At 33.7% G+C, this 19,111-nt stretch overlaps 1 protein-coding gene across 2 annotated transcripts in view; it reads right to left on the bottom strand.

Annotated features, from left to right (window-relative positions):
• Positions 1 to 18,321, bottom strand: part of mtd (TLD domain-containing protein mustard) — a 916,705-nt gene extending 898,384 nt beyond the window's left edge. For both annotated transcript variants that reach the window (XM_072540745.1, XM_072540746.1), the window contains exon 1: positions 17,972 to 18,321. The gene's annotated coding sequence lies outside the window, so the exon portion shown is untranslated. The remainder of the gene's footprint in view (positions 1 to 17,971) is intronic.
• Positions 18,322 to 19,111: the final 790 nt, after the last annotated feature.

Here is a 19,111-nt window from a genome sequence, read left to right as displayed (position 1 = left end):
TCATACAGTTGGAAAAGTTTGGCAAGATTTAAATGTAAAAAGTAAACGCGAAGCATTTATAGAAGGCTGGTCTACAGGATTAAAGGCTCCATCAGGAAAGCGACGGCGTTTAATCATCACCCATATAGGAAGTGATACAGGGTTCCTTGATGATGGTTTGCTTCAATTTGAGTCGAAAAAAACAGGTGATTATCATGAAGAAATGACTTCTGAAGTATTTGAGCGCTGGTTTAAGAGAATCTTACCAAAATTGGAATCTGGGTCTGTGGTTGTTATGGACAATGCGCCATATCATAGCCGCAGACTAGAACAATTACCGACGACGGCATGGCGAAAAGGGAGAATTCAAGAATGGCTTACAGAAAAGGGGATTGCATACGAAGAATCAATGCTCAAAATTCAACTACTTGACATTGCACGGTTAAGGAAAAGTGAATATCTTAAATATGTTGTGGATGAAACTGCAAAAGATTATGGTGTTAAAGTTCTGCGTCTACCACCTTATCATTGCGAACTTAATCCCATTGAACTTATCTGGGCGCAAGTGAAAGGAAAAGTAGCACGCAATAATAAAACGTTCAAATTAAACGAAGTTAAGGAACTTTTGATTCAAGCAATCCTCCATGTAACTCCAGAGAAATGGGCTAAATGTATAGGCCACATAATTAAAGAAGAATATCGTATGTGGGAACTTGACACTCATGTCGAAGTTTTACTAGAGCCAATTATAATTACACCAGGTGAAGATAATGACAGCGAAAGCAGCACTGCATCTTCAGATTTAGACAGCGAATAATATTTTCTAATAGTTTAGTAGGAACATCAGCATAAAAAAACCAAAAACAAAAAAAAACGAGAAGAACATAGTAAGTGTGTATAGTGTTTGTGTTAGAATAGAACAATGTTTTGTTACATCCAAAATTATTTTTATTTTGTTTTTATAGAATTTTATTTTGTTTTATAGGATTTTATTTTGTTTTGTTTTATACTGTTTAAGTGTTTTGTTTATTTTATTTAATGGGAAAATATGGCTCTTGGCGAACACCCATTTAAAAAAAAAGTAACGCGTCACAAGACATACCTCTCGGGTGGTGTGGAAACTGTCTTAAAATTTGTTTTAAAAACATTTCATTGTGTAACTCTTTAAGGGCGGGTCACGTCAAAAGACGTTTTAGCGTAACTTCCGCGGCAACCGGGTGGCATCAGTAAGCTTTCTGCAAAATTACTTGTTTTTTATAGCTTTTTGTTTGTGGCATTCTGTATTTTTAGGAGACAGTAGGGAATAAGCCACAAAATATTTATTCATAGGTTTAATTTACTGACGTTTCGATCTCTATATAAAGAGATCGTTTTCAAATATACAAATGATAGCAATATTTATTTTTTTTGTGGCTTTTTGCTTGTGGCATTCCGTATTTTTAGGGAGAATGTTGGAAATAAGCCACAATACATCTATTTACATGTTTATTTTACTGACGTTTCGATCTCTATTACAGAGACCGTTTTTAAAGTTAAGAAAAAAAAAGAAAATAATATAAGAATATATAAATATATAATAATAAACAAATAAAATAAATATAACTATAATTTATATCTTTGAAAACGGTCTTTGGATATAGAGATTGAAACTTCAGTAAAAACCAGATAAATGTATTGTGGCCTATTTTGAACAATAATATTTAAACAATATAATATAATTAACGTTGAAATAAAAGTGAGTGAACGCCACTGGATTTTCATACGTCTTTCCCCACTTCTACGCCTTCAAACGATGACTCACTCTCCCAAATAGTGAAATTAGAGTATACCAACGCCTAGATTTCCCAAAAAAATCTTTAGTGAGATTAAAACGCATGAATTGAAAAAAAAACAATAAATAAGTTTACCTCTGTTCTAGTGCTACACAACACAACCAACCATCTTGTAGTTTTTCCTTGTTTATTTGTTATTATTGAGAATATATTATTTTTAATAGGAATGGAAAAATTTTGACATTTCCATGTCAAAAACTGTGTCCATGTTTCCTTTCCTCCTTTGATTCTTTTTTGTTATCTCGCGATGTTTGTCCCGGTATCCTGTTTTTATTGTCTTTTTTTTTGCTTTCATGATTTTAGAGTTTTCGTAAGTCATCCATGGTTTATTGCTGTTGTTTGTTGTGTTCTTTAATAGATGGATTTGGTTGAGGTAATTTTTTATGTCCTCCCATATAGCCTGAATTCAGTTGTTGCTTACTTTTCTACCTTTATAGTTCCCTTAAACTTATTCTGCAATTAATTTTCTTTACTTTTTCTCGAACCTAATAATTATCTATTATTTGTTCTCTATTTAATCTTTTTGATTCTAATTTAGTAATTGTTCTCTATAGACTCACGTTATAACTGATAAGCGTTCTACCCATGAAATGCGTAATTATATGTCTAAATACTTTACTTGAAACATATTCATTCACGCCGAAACTACGGTCGCGAAAAGTTAAAATACTCCAATTTAACAATAATTAAAAGCATTTGTAGAAGTAAAGATCGACCAGTTTTCAGTGCTTTTTTGATTGCGGTGTACTATTTTTTATCAGTTACAGGATACGAGGATAACCCGCCAATGGCAACAAGGTCACCAAAAGCTATGATCCTCTATGAAAGAAATGCGCATCCATCCATGAAAAATGTAGGACGTCAAGGCATGATACACATAAAGGACTTTCATTTACATAAAGTAAGTCTGACGAGAATATATACCGATGCTGTCGGCGAAATATGAGATCGTCCCGGTTTTATTCCAGCCGAGTGCGACATATATGAACATAATAGAACAGAAACATTGTAATGTATAGTGTTTATGATGCTTGGGTCAATTAAGTGTTAATTATTATGAAATTGAGCGTTGCGGACAGAGTATTACAATGACTGTCGCAAGAAACTAATACATCAACCGATACGACTAGATTATTTGCACGCTCAACGCGAAATTTGCTTTGTTTCGATGTGTAAAAAATAGTTTTTTATTAATCCGCCATTACTGTCTCCTCTCCGATTAGCGTAGTCTCTGTGCTGTTAGATTTTATATAAAACATACATTTGCTGTATATTATATTATTGTTGCTATATTAATCATTAATAGATGTAAAACTAAATATAAAATACAATAGATGAAACAAATCTTCGCCAAGAATTTTAGAAATAAAACTTTAAAGAGTTTAGTTAACTAAAGAAAATTTTGCGAGAAAAAATATTTTACAATAAATTGAAAAATAAATTCAAAATCAAAACTCAATGAACGAATAACTCTGCAAGAAGAACAGCAGTGGTTTCGAACTGAAAGATCGTGCACGGATGCAGTGTTCATAATAAAGCAGATAAAAGAAAAGTAGCTGGAATGCAGCAAACCAGCATATATGCTTGAGAAATTCAAAAACGCGTCTGATAGAGTAAGAATTTAGAGAGGCGATACATTTATTATATGACAGGAGAAGACCACTAGATTTAGTAAAAACGATTAAGAATATATATGTCATAGTTTCTTAGAGAATCAGTTTTTTTGCTAAGAAACCAGCTACTTTTAGCTAAGTGGCGCTTCTTAGACTAATGAGATTCGATGTCTCCGCTCTCTTTAATATAAAGCTAAAAAATCCAGCTTCATAGACAATTTTTGAACGTTTTAGTCTATTAAGATAAAATCTTCAGTTTCTTTAGACTAGCGCCATATAATTGACCCACCTCTTTTCTATAAAGCTGAAACCGGAGTAGTGTTATAGAAGTTTTGGAAAACATTTGTCGGTCTCTTAGCTATAACACCAAACTAATATCTTATCTCCATTTGAATTTTATTATCCTAATAAATTAGTATGACCAAATATAGATTTAATTATTATAGAATATATTTGAATATGAATTATGGAATTCTCGTTATGTCAAATGATCTTTTTTTATTTTTTTAATGAATAAACTAAAAGAACTACGAGCTTTTCTGATCAGATCCAACGAAACAGACTCACGCGTTGGCCCTAAAAATGTACTTTAGGTTTGATAATATAGGAAAAGTAAATAATTTGCTAGACACGAGAACCTGGCAAAGATTGGCGCGGGACCGGCAAGGTTGGAGGCATAGTTTGGAGGACGCTGTTCACGCCTCTATCCAATTCGAGTTTATTTTATGGCACCTTAAGGCACCCCAAAGACGACAGACAGCACTCAAGTACGAGACGGGATCGGTGATGCAGCATTAGAGCGAGCGGACATAATACTTAATAAGCGTATATATATTCATGTATTGTGTAATTCAAAATAAAATCAGTTTTGTTTTCGCACGGAGTTTGATTATTAACCAGCGGCACAAGCGAAGTGCATATCAAGGAAATCCATGGTCTATTCGAGCCGAATCATCAAATTCTTGTGTTAAAACAGTGTAAATTCACCGAATTTCGAACTCATATTTGTGTCATCAAATTAGCGGGCGAGATAGTGCATTCATAATGGCCCGAGCGCGTTATAGAGTGTCGAACGTATTCTTAAGACAGTTACATAATTGGACAACTGTGAGATTAAAATCTGTGAAGACCTATTATACGAGTTGAGACGAACATCCTTGGCGCCAGGAGGCTAGAGCTGTTAGAATAAACATACAATATTTTGGTGAGCATATCCACTTCACATTCCCTTTTATTTATCAGTCTTTGTACCTTTATTCTGCACATGTGATAATTCTGAGAACGTTAGGGTCGAATATCAAGCGATTTATAATCTGTTTCTGTTTACTGTTTAATTCATTATAAAATTATGGAGAATTTAAAGCGAAAAAGGGGCGGTTTTAAATGCAAACTCACAATATTTTCGAAATTTATATTAGCGTTAAATGATAAAATAACTAAGGGTGAAACGATTTCAGATTTAGAAATATTACAGGCTATTGAAATGGTAAATAATATAGAACATTTACAGGGCGAATTCGATGAGGTTCAGGGGCAAATAGAAAATACGGTTCAATTTGAATTATTAGAGGATGAATATACGGAGCGCGAAGAATTCTATAACAAATATTATTCACAATTAGCGGTCGCGCGAAAAATCATTCGCGATAATCAACAAGTAGCTTGTATAGAAAGCGATAAAGCAAGTGAGCGCTCTAAGAATTCATATACAGGGCATTGTATTGAGCTTAAACCTATCGAGTTACCAAAATTTGATGGTAATTATAATAATTGGTTAGATTTTGCAGATCTTTTTGAATCTTTAGTTAACAGAAATGAGTACTTAGACAATATAAGGCGTTTTCATTATTTACGAAGTTCATTACAGGGCGGTGCGGCGCAGGTCATACGAACATTAGAGTTTACCGCCGAAAATTATACAGTTGCGTGGAAATTAATTAGGGAAAGGTACGATAATAAGAGATTATTAATTTCCAATCATGTTAATGCCTTATTTAATATAGAGCCAATACCTAAAGAGTCATCTAGTAGATTGCGGCAATTAGTTGACATTTTTTCGAAGCATTTATACGCGTTAAAGCAGCTAGGGCTACCTACTGATTCGTGGGACATACTCCTTATTCATATTATTTCTTGTAAGTTCGATACATCGACTTTACGCGCATGGGAGAATAGCAAGACACATAATGAAATTCCTAGTTTTGATGATTTTAAAACGTTTTTAAAATCAAGGGCGGACCTCTTAGAATCTCTTGAGGTAAATCAAGCTGAAAAACAAAATACGCGGAATATTTCTCAGGCGTGCGCATATTCACGGAATACGAAATATTCACATAACGTTCGCGGTCTATATTCATCACAGGGAACTTTAAATAAATCGGATAATACACAGTGTTGCCCTATTTGCAAAAGAGAACACACCATTTATCAATGCGGCGAATTTTCAAAACTTTCATCTAGGGACAGGTTTGATAAAGTAAGACAGGTCAATCTTTGCACGAATTGTCTTAAACCTGGACATTTCTATAAGCGGTGTAGACAATCAACATGCAAGAAATGCGCGTCAAAACACCATACGTTATTGCATCCAGATAGATCAAGCGAACAGAACGCAGCTTTAGTTCATCAACCGGTAGAAAACGCGAGCGATATACGATCTGCAGATAATATACAAGGTAGTTTAAACACTACCAATTTGTCAGTTTCGGCAGTTAGCGCTGCAGATCAAACTATACTGTCCACAGTATTAGTTAATATTTTTGACGGCCAAGGTAAGGCATACATAGTGCGAGCTTTGTTAGATTGCGGTTCACAAAGCTCATTCATAACCGAAAATTTATGCGATAAACTTAGATTAAAAACGACAAGCGCGAACATATCAGTCATGGGCATAAATAATATTGCATCTCCCGTTCGATTCAAATGCGAAATAAATATACAGTCGCGTAGCGATATAACTTTTCATAAAACTTTAAATTGTTTCGTAATACCAGAAATTACGGGGTGCGTGCCGGCATCTGAAATAAACATTAGCGATTTGCAGATACCTAAACATTTAAAATTAGCGGATAATCATTTTCATAAACCACAAAAGGTCGAATTGTTGATAGGAAGTGATCTATTTTGGCAAATACTGGGCGCAAACAGAATTAGTTTAGGTAAAAATAAACCATTCATGCAAGAAACAATGTTTGGCTGGATCATAGCAGGGCCGTATATCAGCCAAAACAAAGCATCAGAAAAGCGAATAACTAAGTGTAATTTCACAAACACAATCGAAGTTACAGAACAGCTAAGTAAGTTCTGGGAACTTGAAGAGGTTTTCAATGGAAAACCTGCACTCTCGGGCGAAGAAATTGCATGCGAAAAACATTTCGAAGATATGGTGAAACGCGACGCGACAGGCAAATTCATAGTATCATTGCCATTCAAGGAATCGATAAGTTCACTCGGTGATTCATTTCGTCAAGCAAAAAATAGATTTTTAAATCTTGAACGTAAATTGAATAAAGATGCCAATCTTAAAACTCTTTATAGCGAATTCATCCAGGAATATAAAGAGTTAGGACATATGAAAGGTTTATGCAGAATTACGGAAGCGGCAACAGACTTTATTGTAAATACTACATTTTATTTTATGCCACATCATCCAGTATTAAAGGAAAATTCTTTGACGACACGTTTGCGCGTTGTGTTCGATTGTAGTGCGCCAACTACAAACGGCATTTCATTAAATAGTATTCAAATGGCCGGACCAACCTTACAAAATGATTTACTCTCCATTTTATTGCGTTTTAGAACACACTTATATGTAGTTAGTGCGGATATAGAAAAAATGTACCGTCAGGTATTGGTTGCAGATGATCAAAAATCCTTACAATGTATCTTATGGCGAAATAATCCGGAAGAACCGATTGAAATATTTCAGTTACAAACAGTTACATACGGTATGAAATGCTCTTCTTACTTAGCGATTAAATGTCTAATGACATTGGCAGAGGAGCAAGAAGCTAAAAATCCTAACATTGCTAGCATTATTAAATCCGATTTTTATGTGGACGACCTTTTGACAGGTTTTGATTCAAAACAGAAGGCGCGCGAAGCATGTAAACAACTTTTTGAGGTCCTCAAAGGCGGAGGATTTACACTGCGTAAATTCTATTCAAATGATCCTGAAATATTAAAAAATATACTGGATAATTCAACTACGGGTTCCGTTATTCAATTCGGTGAAAACGAGAAGGCGAAAACTTTGGGATTATTGTACTCACCGCAATCAGATACTATGTTTTATAGCATAAGTTCATCTCTAGGCCATATAATCACAAAGCGAACTTTATTATCGGACATAGCTCAAATTTTTGATCCCTTGGGTCTATTAAGTGCGTGTACCATCATAGCGAAAATTATGTTACAACAACTATGGCTCGAGCGTCTTTCATGGGATGATCCCATACCGGAGCATTTAGCAAATAATTATTTACAGTTTAGGAATAAATTAGGAAGCTTAGACAATTTAAAAATACCTCGGCATGTTATATGTTTTAGTAAAGTCAAACTAGAACTTCATGGATTTTGCGACTCCTCAGAAAAGGCATACGGTGCTTGCATATTCATTAAATCTACCGATTCGTTAGGCAGGTCGTATTCATTCTTATTATGTGCAAAAAGCAAGGTTGCGCCCTTAAAGCCAGTTACCTTGCCGCGTTTAGAGCTCTGTGGAGCAGTAATTTTATCGCGTTTGACCAATAAGGTCAAAAATTCATTAAATGTGCAATTCGATACGTGTTACCTCTGGACAGATTCATCGATAGTACTTAGTTGGTTGAAAACAGCAGCCAATGCATTGAAGACGTTTGTTAGTAACCGCGTAGCAGAGATCCAGAAAACCACTTCGTTTGCGCAGTGGCGTCATGTGCCAGGCAAGGATAATCCTGCAGATCTAGTGTCCAGAGGCGTGGAACCAGATAAAATAATGGAGTGCAACTTATGGTGGCATTGACCGGAGTGGATCGTGCAAGATTCAGATAAATGGCCAAATTTACAAGTTGTCCCTACTGAAACAAGCGAAACAAGGAAAAACATAAAGGTTTTTACGAATAAACTTGATGAAACACAGAATACGGAAGTATTTTCATTTGAGCGCTTCTCTAATATTTTACGTTTAAAAAGAACCGCTGCATATGTGTTCAGATTCATCCGCATGTGTAAAAATAAGGAAAGAACTTCTGAACCCCTTTCTTTGGATGAAATACATTCTGCATTTAATCGTATTCTAAAACTGTGTCAATCACAGTCATTTTCTAATGAAATAAAGCATTTGAACCAAAAGGGATCTTTAGATAAAAACAGCAAACTTATAAATTTATCTCCATTTCTTGATGATCAGGGCATCATGAGAGTAGGCGGGCGTTTAAAGCATTCCGAGTTTACGTATGACAAAAAACATCCCATCATTTTAGCGGCAGATCATATAGTTACGTCGTTAATATTTAATCATTTTCACAAGGATCTTATGCATGCTGGTCCTCAGCTTTTACTTGCAACTATAAGAGAAACTTTCTGGCCGTTATCAGGAAGAAATTTAGCGCGACGTACCGTACACAAATGTGTAAAATGTTTTAGATTAAAATCTAAATCCATTCAGCCAATAATGGGTGACCTACCTGCCCAGCGTCTCGCAGGTGGCCCACCGTTTATTGTAACAGGTGTAGATTATGCGGGCCCTTTCTTAATTCGCGATAGAAAGGGTCGAGGTTGTAAACTAATAAAGAGTTACATGTGCCTTTTTATTTGTTTTTGTACGAAGGCCATACATTTAGAATTAGTTACAGAACTGTCTAAGGAATCATTTCTGTTGGCCTTTAAAAGATTTATTGCGCGAAGAGGCAAGCCTCAAAAGATGGTCTCCGACAATGGAACCAATTTTATAGCAGCTAGTTCGGAGTTAAAATTGTTAAGCAAATTTTTAGAGCAGCACACTCCCGCGATAAGGGAATCCTTGCTAAAGAATAATATTTCGTGGTCCTTCATACCTCCCTATTCTCCACATTTTGGCGGACTGTGGGAAAGCGGAGTAAGAACAGTTAAGCATCATTTGCATAGGGTTTTGGGAAACGCGCACTTAACGTTCGAGGAATTTTATTCGTTGCTTGTGCAGATTGAAGCTATAATAAATTCCCGACCGATTCATCCTTTATCCTGTGATCCAAATGATCTCTCCCCATTAACCCCTGCGCATTTTCTCATCGGAAGACCACTTATTACCAATCCAGATCCAGATTTGCGTCATGTTCCAGTTAATCGGCTCTCAAAATTCCAGCATATTCAGCAGCTTTCTCAGCATATATGGGAACGATGGAACAAAGAATACATCTCCGAACTACAAAAACGCACGAAATGGACTACTACTAACGGTGAAGTTGCGGAAAACACGTTAGTGCTCATAAAAGAGGACAATTTACCTCCATTAAGGTGGAAGTTAGGTCGCGTGATCGAACTTTTACGCGGCAGTGATGGTGTAGCCAGAGTTTTTAGGATAAAGACAGACAATGGTATCATAACTCGTTCTTTTTCCAAGGTGTGTCCGCTACCCGTTTCGGACTAAGTGTAGTTTAAACATTTAGCATTAGCAGACGATTTTGTTGGCAGTGTTTGCCAAGGCGGGGGCCATGTTCACGCCTCTATCCAATTCGAGTTTATTTTATGCATTTTTACAATCCGGCAACATAGTGGCGTAGGGAGATATATTATGCCATATGTGAAGATAAGGCGAGTCCCTTAAGGCACCCCAAAGACGACAGACAGCACTCAAGTACGAGACGGGATCGGTGATGCAGCATTAGAGCGAGCGGACATAATACTTAATAAGCGTATATATATTCATGTATTGTATAATTCAAAATAAAATCAGTTTTGTTTTCGCACGGAGTTTGATTATTAACCAGCGGCACAAGCGAAGTGCATATCAAGCAAATACAGACGCCAAGGCTCGATTTAGGATGTAGATGTAGGGTCTCATACAAAGGTGACATATGAATGAATTTTCGATTGAAAGTATGCCGCATATTGGATGAATCGTCATTTCGCATTTATTGCAATTATGAGATTCATCTTTAATGTGGTTACTATAAATGCCGCAAAATACTTGGTAATCAGTGTTGAAGATCTGATCACCTATTTCATGCCAAGAAATAGCTGCATACTGCTTCACTTCAATGACATTGACTTCGAAGCTTCGTCGTTAGTAGCCCCATTTCCACACTGAGTCGACGTTAAAACAGCATTTGCTATGTATTGCATAGATAAAGATCCGTTCTTTTTAGCATTGCTATTTACTTTTGCTGTACTAACTTCTGCACATTCCATAGAAGTAAAGGCTGCAAGGGCTATATACTGCGTAGATAAAGATGTACCTATATGCTCCTTGTTGTTCCTTGACTTCTGCAGTAGAATCTACTTCATGCTGTATCAAAGTAAAACTCACGTCAACCACTACACTGCCTCCGGGGGGCGGGGGTCAGGATTGGATTGAAGAGAGAAAAAAAGATTAAGAAACCCTGCGCTAGAGTAAGATGTGAGCAAATTAGAGCGAAATGTGCAATAGACGAAATGAACCTGTGAACAAAAAGAAGAAAAATCGAATGGAATCAATATACAGAAAGAATTTCAGAAAACAAAACAGTAAGAATAGCTAGAGACAGATCGCCAATCGGAAGAACGGCATTATTACGCCCGAGGAAAAGACGGTCCGACAGCATCAATTGAAGCTAAAAACCAAAGTAAAACAGGCATGAGCCTATCAATAACGCTAGAAGAAGAAGCAGGAACTACCTTGATGTTTAATTTGACCGAATTTACTTTAAAAATCTAAATTTAATAATAAATACAGAGGATATTTTTCAATTTTTTAATTTGTCATGTAATAACTATCTCCATGAAAATAATATAATTTAACGGAAGGTTTTTCCGGTGTTTTGTAAATATATGTTTACACTAATTATAGCTAAATTATATCAGATATTGCTTTTATCTACAATATTATAAAACATGGTATATAACTTCCCATTTCGCTGTTTACAATAACAAACAACACGTTTTCGAGTAATTTTAAGCTTCGAATTACGCGTTTGATATTTTTGCGTAAAAATCAAAATAATCAGAGGATTATTTTGAATAAATATCTTTATTGTTTCCAACCGTAATAATCTTTCAATAATGTTGTCCTAGGAATGCATCTTAAAATAACTTTATACTTAAATTTAAATAAATATCGAAAAAAACTTAAATACCGTTTTAAAAAGCTACACTCTAAAATGTATAATATATTGTTACGATAAATATGACTCATATTTAACCTGTAAACATTTTATTATTCTAACAAGTATTTTCTGGTAGGTTCTGCGGTCCGCTAAAAAAACCGGTCTGGCGTTCCATACTATTCGAGAAGGGTCAGCGTCAGCACAGGTCGCCGTCCAGTCGAGGGGACTCCAGAATAACGGCTGTTATATATATATATATATATATATATATATATATATATATATATATATATATATATATATATATATATATATATAGAGGACATTTTTATAGTCTGAATAATAGTATCGAGTCGTCGAATTGTAACGCGGAAATAAAATAGTGTAAATAGTCTGAAAATAAATATTGTAAATAAATAATACAAATTAAAGTAGTTGTGTTCTAGTTTTTAGTGATAAGTGTAAGAATATATATATATATATATATATATATATATATATATATATATATATATATATAAATGTAATAAAGACTTTAATAAACTAAGTGTTTTATTAAAGTCTTTAATAAACTTATAAAGTTAATAAATTAGACTTATAAAAATAGTTCAATACACTATTTCAGGGTAATAAGGTTTTTGTCGTGACATTCAAAAAGACAGGGTATTGAAAGATTTTTTTGATGTATAATACTTATACAATCACATTATAACCATTTCCTGTGAGATTTATTGATAATTTTTATTTATAAACAAATTACTTAGTGTTAAAAAAGGTGTACTTTTTGGGGTTTTTATTTTATCATTGAAAAAATATAAAGTTTTGAAGGTTTATTGGTGTAACTATCTTTTAGAGCGCGCAAAAAGCTTCAAAATGACGATTTAAAAAATTTTTATACATATTTGTTGTTTAAATACTTAAATGGAAAAAAAACAAAATTTCGAAAAAAAATTTTATTGATAACTGCAAAAATTAGAATCTAAGACTTAGAAATTTTCGATAAGCTCCCATGGATGATTGAGGTATTATTTTATAATAGTATTTCAATAATTAATTAATATTAATGTTTGTATTTTGAGAACTATTTCCGAAGTGGAGATCGAAACGTCAAACATAAACTTATTGTGGCTTATTCCCATTAAAATAGTAATTGCTTAATAGACATAACCTAATCAATCCGACGTTTGAAAAGGCGCCACGACTAACAACAAATCCGTTGGATATTTTTTAAAACCGTTATACTTTCTACACCCTCGTATTTTCAATGCGTAATGCCCAGCTTATCGAGATGTCAACGCAAATATCACTCAATAAATAACATAAAATGAATTTCTGTGTTTGTACACCTATATCTAAATCTCTTTGAATACCTAATATCCTTTTATAGGTTTTATTATACAGTCCTCCTAACCAACTTGCGGGTTTGGAATGTTTTATAAGTCGACCTTAAATTTTACATATTCCGTCTCGAGCCGTTTTATTTTCCTTTACAAGAGGTTTTCGAAGCACAGAGAGTCACAAATCTTCCGATTCCATGAAAATTCATGAACATGGTGAACAATTTCTGACAGCTTATCCATAAATCGCTCTTGGCCTAGTTATTCGTCTTCCTTTTTTTATATCCTCGTTAAAAAGAAGTTTGAAGGTGTCTATTCCAGAATAGGGGATGAATCGATGTACCGGAAATATGAAATTGGTGAGCCACTTAAAATACAAATTATTTGCACTCGCATAATAAAGATTTTAAAGTCCGATTTACATATATTTTTAATGATTTTGAACAGCCTGATCCAATCAACCACGAGAAGATAGATAGATATAGTACAATAAGCAAGAAGTGGCTAGTCATCTGCAAATAAAGAGAAAAGAAAGCAGGTTGCAGTTATGCTGGTTCCGAATTCGGTGTTGCCGCGTCAAAAATTTAGTTGTTATGACAATATTATGAAAACAATGAGAATGAAATATTTATTTTAAACAATATTTACTTTTTGGTTGATGTTAAATTTAAACCTACAGAATAAAAAATGAATAAAAAGTTAAAACCTTACTTCAAACTGTTACATAATTCATCCTAGCTACAAATATCGTGTCCCAAGTCAATTATAATTTGACCAAAACAGCATCACGTAAAGGTTCTTTTGACACGAGGCATCCTCAATTGAAACGACTTCATCACAATTTTTTTCTATTCTTCAACTGTAAATGTATCAAAAAACTCATCAGATAATTCTTTAACGTCATTTAATTGGAATACGACATTTCTTGCGCCAATGAAATTTTTAAGTGCAGCCCAAATCAGTTCAATCGGATTTAGATCCGGATGGTATGGTGGCAGTTACAATGCCTCATGTCCAAAACTTCGAATAATACCGTCAATTTGTCGATACTTAAAAAATCGAGGCTTATAAATAGTACGTTGGATGTTTTTACTATTGGAGTCAATGTTATATAATATGTGGATGTGTTTGTAGTTTTTCTGGGGCAACTATTGGATAAGCGGCTATTATGCTATTTTGGGTGCAAACGTAGTAATAGTCAATTTATTTGTAGTCGGTATATCAGTCGGTATTTGTAGTAATTGCTCAAATTTTTTGAAAATTATTTACAGCAGGCTTATAGGTTTGTAAGAAGCAGTATTTATTGGGGACATCACATTTTTGTCTGATATTTTCGTTTCTTACTCGATCCCGTGTCGTTTTTTCTACTCTAGATCTTAATGTATTTAGCTCAGGTCTTCTCAGCAACATAATTAATTCAAATTTATGCTCCAACATCAAGCCGCACCGATAATGACATTCTATTCAGATTTATAACATCTAACGAAAAACATAAAAAAGCATGTATATGCTATAACACTATTAGGGGGGATGTTGGGTATTAACTTATTTTTAAACCAGTCTTTAAATATATCTGAAGTTGTGTTGTCATGGTAATCGAGACATGAATCACTGATGTTTTTAGCTGATAGAGATGAGGCATTTGGAACCCATCCATTGACTGATCCAGCATGGAATATTGTTATTCTTTTTTCCTCTATTATAAGGCGCTTTTGTTGAACAAAATTGACTATTATCTGTCCAACCTTTAGATGGCGCATTATGAGTATCAAACCACGTTTCATCTAAATAAATACTAGGTCGATTCTCTCGACGATACTGTTTAATTTTGTTTAAATATTCCGTTCGCCATATCCGTAAACGATAGGATTCCATAAGTACCTGTATTTTATCTACTTTTTTGTATTTAAACCCTATACGTTGCAAACACTTCCAAACAGTTGTTCTTCTGCACTTAATTTCAGTGTTGTCAACGTGAAGCCTGTCAACTAATGTATCTAGTGTGGGTACAATTTGTTCTTCATACAAAGCATACATTTTGCGACGAATAAGATCTTCATCTGCACGATCGAGCTTCCGAGAAATACTGTTATCCCGTCTTGTTAATCTTGGTATAATAGGATTACTTACAATTTTTCTGACTGTGAATAATGGCTTTTTAGTCAAAGTTGCCGTTTCATGTAAGGCTTCTTTACTGTCCATGTTTTTTTCGCCAAGAGTTTGAAAAACATTGGCAATAATTTGTTTTACATCAGTAGATAAATGTATTCGTTGGCGGTGTTCAGGTTCTAATACTTGAATGAGATCACCTCCTTTGTCGATTTGGTTAGAGTTCAGTCAAATGTGTCAAGTGTTCTTTTAATGAATATTTTTATTTGGTATGTATGTTTATGGTATTGTTCGTAATGCGCATAACTCCAGTTTTCCAAATGTTTGTTGCATATTTTTTTGCCTCTCATAGAGTCTCTAAGCATATTCCCGAACTACTATACACCCTAAAACGACACTCAGTCCTAACTGCAAGACGCAAGAGTAAGTCTCGCAGGCTTAGTCTTGTTCTTGCTTAAATCTTGCACGGTCAGTCTTGGTCTTAGTCTTGCTAAAATTAGGCGGTCTTGGCGAAAACACAAGAACAAGACCAAGACTGTAAGACCAAGACTGATTTTGGGCAACACTTTCCTTCAATGAAAATCCTATATCTGGCGAAATAGTGCTGATACAAGTGATACAGTTTATAAAAAATAATATATCATTTGACCCTCGCTTTTAGCTTAGAAAGCTTTTTGCTATATTTGCTATATAAAGATGGGCCCTGTAGCCTTATTCATTTCTGAGATACTTATAACTATGGTGATGCTATCTTTACCATAAAGTTAGCAAAATCATTGTTTTTCAAAAACGGTTGCAGCAATAAATTGATTCTTGACATAAAACAATAAATTCTATGTGCTTTGCTTTTAGGCTGATATCTCGATTTTTGCGGGGGTGTGATTTGAGCTAGGGAATGATGGGTTAAATTTTTAAGATTGGTTAATATACCAATCAACAGCAATTAATTAGCAATAAAATATGCCGCCAAGAGATATACACTTGGCTATGCCAGCTTTACCGTAAAGTTAGCATAATTATTGTTTCTCAGAAACTGTTGCAGCAATAAATTATTTCTTGGCATAAAACTTCGACAATAAATTCCTTATTGTTCACCTTTTGGTTGATATCTAGGTTTTCCGGGGGTGTGTTTTGAGCTAGGGGATGATGGGGTAGCTTTTGGAGATTGGTTAATATACCAATTAACAGCAATAAATTAGCAATAAAATAGGCAGTCAAGATGCGCCCTGTGCACATTTTTCTTGCCGAGATATAGCTATGGCTGTGATAGCTTTACCACAAAGTTAACATACCCTCTGTTTCTTGGAAACAGCTACAGCAATAATTTTTTTCTTTCTGCTAATTTATATGCTAATTTTACATAAATTCATATACATAAATAACAGATATAGAACTAAATTTGGCAGATATAATCAAAGGAGCAACCAAATTAAAAAGTGTTGCGGTTTATGTGACCATGTGAAAATCATTAACATTAATAATAGAGAAACAAAGGTTTAATATACCAGATTTTGTCTTTTGAAAACTAGACAAAGATGTCATAGTATGGAAAATTGATACCATTATAAGTTTGGGTAAATATTACAAGCTTACAACATTACAAGACTATCCATATAAAACATTAATAAAAATATCTAAAAAATACAAAAGGGAAATAAGTAGATCTGCATAAAAATATCTTACATAAAAAATATTTTAAGAAATCAGTATCACTTTTCAATCATATGGTGTTTAATAATACTAATATTGTCTTAATACGAGCAATGGGAATAATTTCAACTTTTAGAAGAAAAACAAGCAATAAAAATTTAGTTCTTTATTGATGTCTAGATTTAAACAGAAAGAAGAAAATTCTTAAAAATGTAAAAGATAAGAAATGTTGATAATATTTAAACTGAAGTTTTAAATACTTGTATAATCTCAGTAATGGATACAATTATACTGGATAATAATGACAAAAGTCATAATGAGTTAGAACAAAGATATGAACTGAAGTGAAAATTCAGATCACATAATGCAGACAAAAAAATTACTGAGGTAATCACCAGATAAGGAAGTGGAGACTTTTTAAATACATAAATATAATGAGACAAAAAATGAAGGTGTGTTTAAATAGAATATTTTCATTTATAGAGATTATAATGTTCATGCATTCACTTAAAGTATATTGACTGGTAGACTCCAACAATCTTTAGTTTTTAAAAAATTATATTCTGCATATACTATTATCTTATAAAAATACAGTTTTAATTATAAAAACCTTTACAATTTTTACTAATAAAAGTAATGTGTAACAATAACAGGTGCTGCAAAAGAAGGTGTTCCCAAATAAAAATGAACATCCCAGACCACAAGGAATGTTCTGAAAATTAACACCCTCTACTTATGAGTAACCAGCATAAAAAATCGATGGGAATTATGTTATGAGCAGACAAGAAAAAAGCAAAACATATCTAGTTGAAATACCTAAGGATGCAGATAACTGAAAACTTTTAAGGGTTGCAATAATTGATGTCATAGAGTGAAGGTTAGTAGTATACTCTGTTAGGGCATCCGCCCCCCAGCGACCTTGACCTCCACAGCTGTACATATAATTTTATATTCACCTTAGTAACCTAATGCAAAAAAATTATTCAAGCTTTATTATAAAGTTAACTCAAATTACGAGAACTTCCTGTTATATTAAACCAATAAAAATTACATCTGTGTAGAATAAAAAATGCTGAGCTATGAATTTAAAACGTTTTTAACATTCTTTAGATAGTGCTAGTAGTCATATTAGGGAAATGTTTATATTGCAGAAAAATAACCAAGAGTTAATAGAAAATATATTGACTTACATTTTGAATGTTTGCGAAGTTCTTCTAAGAAAAAATATGCACTCCCATTACCCAGTAGACACAAGATTTACAATAAATCACTTAGTTTAGTAGTAGACACTTCACGGAAGTTTAACAAAACCGATGAACAATAAAAACAAGCATTGTTTGTAAATGCCGACAGATAAAAAACAGGTTAGGTTTTCGTGACAACTCGCTTTACATGCTCGTCTTGATGCAGAAGAGCACAAATAAGTGACGAAATAGTTTTACACGATGATTTTCTTGTAAAATCACGAATACTAAGCCAAAAAATAATCAATATTTGCTCCCAGTACACAAGCTTTCGCGGACATACACAACTTCTGTTTGATTTTGACAGTGACAGTAGACTTCCAGTTCCATCTCCTTCGTGTGGCCATGCGCAAAGGCTTCATCGATTAAATTTTGGTATCCTTGATTTCTGTGGAATTTATACAGGGTGCTTGAAATTAGAGGGATTATTTTGTTTCCATAAAAATAATACAATATTACCCATTTTAAGTATTAATAATAAATGTATATTGTTGACACATAAATATTAAACCAATTAGATTTTATAATAGTGGATTTTAATTACTGATTTTCAAGTTACAGAGGGACAAAGTATGAATGGGAATAATTTATAAGAAAATGTTAACTACGTTATAGACTATGTACTCAACTAATAAAATTTCAAAGGTACCCTCCCCCTTATTGACAAATCTATGGTGTCAACCTTATTAGCAATCATAGGAGTAACACGTCTTATTTCATTATGATTTGCGAAAATTTCTTGGGCTGCTTCCTGAATCTGATCCAACAATTCCTATCGAATGTTTTACATTTTTGCATAAGCTTTCACTTTCATGTATCTTTAGTCATTGATTATAAACCACCCATGGGTGGTTTATAGTCCAGTAATTGAATGTGAAATACAGCGCTATCCTGTAATTTTCCGTGTCACCACCAAATCGCATGAAAAATTTAGATTTAGGTTCTACTTATCTCCCACATCACTTTTGGACTTGTTGCTTTTTATTTAATCGTATAACTGTAAATTAAAGCAATTAATTGATTCAAATAATCTTTTCATGAAGTGAATGAATGTCAATTAAGATTAAACAACATAATTTAAGATTT

This window comes from Diabrotica undecimpunctata, chromosome 8 (assembly GCF_040954645.1).
Source record: "Diabrotica undecimpunctata isolate CICGRU chromosome 8, icDiaUnde3, whole genome shotgun sequence".
Lineage (NCBI taxonomy): Eukaryota > Metazoa > Arthropoda > Insecta > Coleoptera > Chrysomelidae > Diabrotica > Diabrotica undecimpunctata.
This window is presented reverse-complemented; position numbering and strand designations above follow the sequence as displayed.